This window comes from Balaenoptera acutorostrata, chromosome X (genome assembly GCF_949987535.1).
Source record: "Balaenoptera acutorostrata chromosome X, mBalAcu1.1, whole genome shotgun sequence".
Taxonomy (NCBI): domain Eukaryota; kingdom Metazoa; phylum Chordata; class Mammalia; order Artiodactyla; family Balaenopteridae; genus Balaenoptera; species Balaenoptera acutorostrata.
This window is the reverse complement of record NC_080085.1, coordinates 81,226,760-81,232,973: the sequence shown is the minus strand read 5'-3', so window position 1 is coordinate 81,232,973 and position 6,214 is coordinate 81,226,760. Positions and strand designations below refer to the sequence as shown.

The window sequence follows — 6,214 nt, the reverse complement described above, 5'->3', positions numbered from 1 at the left end:
CCACCCCCTGCCTCTGCAGGAGACCTTCCAACACTAGCAGCTAGTTCTGGTTCAGTCTCCCCCGGGGTCACTGTTCCTTCCCCTGGGTCCCAATGCATACACTATTTTGTGTGTGCCCTCCAAGAGTGGGGTCTCTGTTTCCCCCAGTCCTGTTGGAGTCCTGCAATCAATTCCCACTAAGCTTCAAAGTCTGATTCTCTATGAATTCCTCCTCCCGTTGCCGGACCCCCAGGTTGGGAAGCCTGACGTGGGGCTCAGAACCTTCACTCCAGTGGGTAGACTTCTGTGGTATAAGTGTTCACCAGTCTGTGAGTCACCCACCCAGCAGTTATGAGATTTGATTTTACTCTGATTGCGCCCCTTCTACCATCTCATTGTGGCTTCTCCTTTGTCTTGGATGTGGGGTATCTTTTTTGGTGAGTTCCAGTGTCTTCCTAAGACAGATATTTTAATCCTTTAATAATTTATTGCTTGGTCCCATTCTATGTTTCTAACTTTCATAGATTTCTCATCAGAATTAGTTCAGAATATGGAAAACAAAAATTAATAATAAATTATAATAATTACTATTTAGTGAATCTTAAGTATTTCACTTTATTCTAAGAATAAGATATGTCACTACTAATATAAATTTCATTTGAAAATAAATTCATCAAATCTTTCTAAGCCTGGAAGATATACCATCTATACTAATGACTCTACCAGTTAACCAGGCACTGAGGGGCAGATTAGCTAGTCATATGACACTGAGAACCCATCTGTCACTCTAATATGACAATGTCTTTGGAGCCCATAGTAGATCCCACAGAGATTAGAGAGAAAGATTGAGTTAAACCTGAGAAAATTTTAGAAAAGCCACACTATCCCTAGAGATTCTGTAATGGTGGTTCCGGTGCTGATATGAAGGCCCCAATACGTCAGATGTGCCTGAAGTATTTGAATTTTCTTTGATAATTTTTATAGTGTGGACAGACTTCTTGATTTTATGATGACTTTATGAAGTCTAGAGCATTCTATACTTATGGAAGAGAGGATCAGTGTCTTTACAGGTATTGCATGTAACCCAGCACCAATTTATACCATGCAATAATGAATAATCATTTGAGGCAGTAATTCCAAGTAGCACATTTTAATGCCTTTCAATACTTTATTATCATAATGTTCCTCTTGTGTCTTAAAGAAATTGTACTCGCCATGGATATTTCTATTTAAAATATAAAAAAAACAAAAAAACAAAAAACCTTTGTTTTCGCATTTACCCACCCGCATTTGTTCTAAATGAGAATAACTGATTTTAGGTACATGTGAAAAATACTTAGGTTGAAGCTGGATTTTATTAAAATTAAAAATTTCTGCTCTGTAAAATATAATGTCAAAAGGATTAGAAGACAAGCCACACATGGGGATAAAATAAAATTAAAAAAAAAACATATCTTATAAAGGATTTGCATCCAAAGTATACAAACTCTTAAAAATTAACTAGAAAATGAACAACTCAATTAAAAATTGGGCAAAATATTAGAACAGACAAGTTACTAAAGAAGATATACAGATGAAAAATATGAATGTGAAAAGATGTGCCACATCATCTCATCAAAGATTTGAAAATAAAATGAGATACCACTGCACACCTATTAAAATGGCCAAAATCCAGAACAATGACTCCACCAAATGCTGGTGAGGATGTGGAGTTACAGGAACTCTCATACCTTGCTGGTGGGAATGCAAAATAATATAAATGCTTCGGAAGACAGTTTAGCAGATTCTCATAAAATTTAACATTCTCTTATCATATGATTCAGCAATCATGTTCCTTGGTGTTTACCCAAATGACTGAAAACTTATGCCAATTTAAAAACCTGTAAATGAATATTTATAGCATCTTTATTCATAATTGCTAACACTTGGAACCCATCAAGATGTGCTTCAGTGGGTAAATGGATAAACTGTGGTATATCTAAACAATGGAGTATTATTCAGCACTATAGAGAAATGAGCTATCAAGATATACAAAGACATGGAGGAAAATTAAATGCACAATACTAAGTTAAGAAAGTCAAATTTAAAGGGTTAAATACTGTATGATTCCAACTATAAGACATTCTGGAAAAGAAAAAAACTATGGGAAAATAAAAAGATCAGTGGTTGCTAGGGGTGGGGAGAAGGGATGAATGAATAAGCAAAGCAGAGAAAAATTTTAAGGCAGCAAAACTTGTTTTGTATGATATTATAATGGTGGTTAATTATCATTGTTCTTTTGTCCAGACTCATAGAATGTACATCAAGAGTGAACACTAATGAAACTATGGACTTTGGCTAATAATGACATGTCAATGTAGATTCATTAATTGTAAGAAATGTACCACTCTGGTATGGTATGTTGATAGTAGAGAAGGCTATGTTTGTTGGGGGGGAAAGTGGTATATGCAAATTCTGTGTACTTTCTCTTTCTTAGTTTTGCTATTAACCTGAAGCTTATTCAAATCAAAGTATATTTAGATGGAGCAAACACAAAATAACTCATGTGCCATTAATAAATATGTTGTTTAATCTCCAAATTTTTGAGGGTTTTCCAGCTCTGTTTACGTTATTGGTTTTCAGTTTCATTCCTTTGTGGTATGAGAATGTACATGGTATGATTTTTATTTTTTTAAACTTATTGAGGTGTTTTTTGGCCAATAATGTCATCTATCTTGGTGAATATTCTATATGACCTTCAGAAGAATATATATTCTGCCATTGTTGAATGGAATGTTCTAAGTGTCAACTTGATCAATTTGATTGATAGTACTATACAAGTCAACTATATCCTTACTGATATTCTGTCTGCTTGATATATCAATTACAAAAGGAAGTGTTGAAGTCTCCAACCATAATAGTGGATTTGTCTATATATCCCTTTAGTTCTATCAGATTTGGGCTTATGTATTTGGACATAGTTTTTAGGTGCATGCACATTTAAGATTTGTGTTTTCTTGCATATGTGACCCACTTATTATTATGTAATATATTTCTTTATCCTTGGTAATTTTCATTGTACTGAAGTCTACTTTGTTTTAAATTACCATATCTATTCCAGCTTTCTTTTGCTTAGAATTAGCATGGTTTACCTTTTCCCAATTCTTCCTTTTAATTTAAGTCTTTAAATTTAATGTATCTTTATGGTACATAACATATAGCTGTGTTTTTTTATTTCACACTATCTGTGTATTTTAATAGGTGCATTTAGATCATTCACATTTAAAATGATTATTAATATTATTGAATTAATATTTATTATATTTATGGCTGTCTTCAATTAATGTATTTGTTTTTGTTTATTTTGTACCCTCTTTTTCTGCCTTCCCTAATTAATTAAAAAAATTTTTAAATTGAAGTACAGTTAATTTACAGTATTATATTAGTTTCAGGTATACAAACATAATGATTAAATATTTTATAGATTATACTCAATTTAAAGTTATTACAAAACAAGGGCTACACTTCCCTGTGTTGTACAATACATTCTTGTTGCTTATCTATTTTATACATTGTAGTTTGTACCTCTCAATCCCATACTCTATCTTGCCCCTCTCTCCTTCCTTCTCCCCATTGGTAAGGACTAGTTTGTTCTCTATATATGTGAGCCTGTTTATGTTTTGTTACATACATTTGTTTTATTTTTTAGATTCCACATATAAGTGATAACATAGAGTATTTGCCTTTCTCTGTCATTTATTTCACTAATCGTAATACTCTAGGTCAATCCACATTGTTGCAAATGGCAGAATTTCATTCCTTTTTATGGCTGAGTGTATATACATATATACATATGTATATATATATACAAATATGTATATATGTATATCACATCTTCTTTATCCATTCATATGTTGATAGACACTTAACTTGCTTACATATCTTGGCTATTGTAAATAATGCTGCTATGAACATTGGGGTGTATGTATCTTTTTGAATTACTGTTTTCATTTTCTTTGGATATATACCCAGGAGTGGAATTGCCAGATAATTTGGTAGTTCTATTTTTAGTTTTTTAAGGAACTTCCATATTGTTTTCCACAGTGGCTGCACCAATTTACATTCCCACCAAAAGTGTACAACGGTTCCCTTTTCTTCACATCCTCACCAATATGTGTTACTTGTAGACTTCTGATGAAAGTCATTCTGACAGGTGAGTTGATATCTCATTGTGGTTTTGATTTGCATTTCTCTAATGGTTAGAGATGCTAAGCATTTTTTCATGTGCTTGTTATTCATCTGTATGTCTTCTTTGGAAAAATGTTTATCAGGTCTTCTGCCCATTTTTTAATTGGGTTGTTTGTTTTTTGGATGTTGAGTTGGATGAGCTGTTTATATATTTTGGATATTAACCCCTTATCGGTCATGCCATTTGCAAATATTTTCTTCCATTCAGTAGGTTTTTCCTTTCATATTGTGGATGGTTTCCTTTGCTGTGCAAAAATTTGTAAGTTTAAGTCCTATTTGTTTATTTCTGCTTTTATTTCTTTTGCTTTAGGACACATATGCAAAATACTGCTATGATTTATGTCAAAGAGTGTTCTGTCTATGCTCTTTTCTAGTTTTATGGTTCAGAGCTTACATTTAGGTCTTTAATCCACTTTGAGTTTATTTTTGTATTTGACGTGAGGAAGTATTCTAATCTCATATTTTACATGTAACTATCTGGTTTTCACACTACCAATTATTGAAGAAACTGTCTTTTCTCCATTGTATATTCTTTCCTCTTTTGTCATAGATTAATTGACCATAGGTGGTTAGGTTTATCTCTGTGCTCTCTATTCTGTTCCATTGATTTCTGTTTTTGTGCCATCTTCTGTTTCTAATACTGTTTGATAGACAGCTTTCAGCCAGTATCTAGTGCTCTTTTTGTTGCTGTGTGTCTCTGACCATGTTCTACTGGGTCAGAAAACTGCTTCTTGAAGTGGATCCTGCTACCTAAAGTCTTGGCACAACCCAGTCCAGGTTCCAGTGAGGCCAATGTGAACATTACATTTTAAAGTTTTTATAACTTTTGTTACTCTAGCCTTTGGATTCTTGATTCTATGACCTTCATCTACGATAACAGCTGACCATTCCAAACTGCTAAGTTCATCCAGACACAAGTACAGTATTTCATAAGTTGTTATAGCAATTTCACATTTCCTCTGCTTTACACAAATCGGTTCATTGTCTTTTTTGTTACCATGTAAAATAGTGATTCTGAAATATCCCCAGGTGTCCAATTCATCCTTCCAGTTGTAGAGAGGACAGAAAAAGGGGCAACTATTAAGAACATATTTTTTGCTATAAGAGAAGGAGTGCTCCTTTTTCATACTTTGTAGTAAAACCTCTGGCATTTTATTTTCAATATCTTCATGAGTTCTCTTTTTATGCAAAACTGCCACCAAAAATGAAATAGCCTGTACTGTTTTTCCAAGTCCCATATCATCACCAAGAATACTCTATCCTCCTTGGATGAAGTGTCCATAGATAAACTGGACTCCTTCCCTTTGGTAGTCTGTCAAATACCCATTAATAGTATAAGGAATAGAGTTTCCATCTTCAGATAAGAGAAAGCAACAGCAGATGATGGAAATTTTCTGTCTAGGAAATAAGGTTTTTCCAAATCTTCATCATCAAATATAAAATTCCTGAAGCAATCTTTAACAGTTTTTACTTCTTGAAATCTTTTGAGAAGTACTTTCCTTTCTTGAAAATCTGAATATAAGATGATGCAAATGACTTCCCATTTTCATCCACAGTGATAGATTTTATGAAGTTTTATGAAGTGATAGATTTTTATAAAGTTTTTCATTATCTGGAGAAGAGGTAAGACATCTTTCTCCTGGATGCCATGTATTTGCCAGTGGTTTCCACACCTGGTTTCTGGGCAGAAGGATCCGTCTGGCCAGGGGGAGGGGCCTGGCAGCTTGGTTGCATTTAGCCCCAGGCTGGGCAGGAGGATGACAAGGAGGAGGCCAGTGGGAGTATGGTGGCCAATATCACTTCCTGCTGCCCTCTATACAGTGCCCCCCCCACGTGGTCTATTGCCATGTGACAGAGGCAGCAAAGGAGGGGCCCGAGGGGATGAAGGGAGAAAGGATAGTGGCTTCCGAGACAGCCACAGAGCCAAAGTATGCTGTGGAAGCTGACAAGGCAGCACTCACCTAATCCTCTAGAGTTCTGCCACTGGTGGAGGACAACAGGTGGGCAA

General features: G+C 34.7%; 1 pseudogene; it reads right to left on the bottom strand.

The window, feature by feature from the left end:
* Positions 1-4,864: 4,864 nt before the first annotated feature.
* Positions 4,865-5,940, bottom strand: LOC102997780 (DNA excision repair protein ERCC-6-like 2; annotated as a pseudogene).
* Between the last annotated feature and the right edge of the window lie 274 nt (positions 5,941-6,214).